Source organism: Nanorana parkeri, unplaced genomic scaffold (assembly GCF_000935625.1).
Source record: "Nanorana parkeri isolate BGI_ZX_2015 unplaced genomic scaffold, ASM93562v1 scaffold4420, whole genome shotgun sequence".
NCBI classification, from domain to species: Eukaryota; Metazoa; Chordata; class Amphibia; order Anura; family Dicroglossidae; genus Nanorana; species Nanorana parkeri.
The window spans coordinates 1-358 of NW_017310682.1; positions in this window are offsets into that span (position 1 = coordinate 1).

Genomic DNA, 358 nt, shown 5'->3' on the forward strand with positions numbered 1-358 from the left:
GTCCAGCCAGGTTTCCGCTATACCCACTATATCGAAGTCCCATCCTTAATCAGGAGGAGAAAACTTCCAACTTCTTCGATCTCCAACTACCTGACTTACTTAGAAGTAAGAGGTTTGGCCGAGAAGGCTGTACTGCACGTGGGCCACCCGCGGCATTTCAAAAATACACATACTACAGATTGTAATAAATATTAAACTGAACTAGGGTCAGACTAATCCAGGACATTATTCATCTAAATGGCCCCACTCAATATGGCCACTGCTTGCGCACATATTGAGTGGGGCACTCAGATTAATAACGTGCTGGATTAGTCTGACCCTAGTTAATTTTAATACTTTATTGCTCTGTAGTATGTGT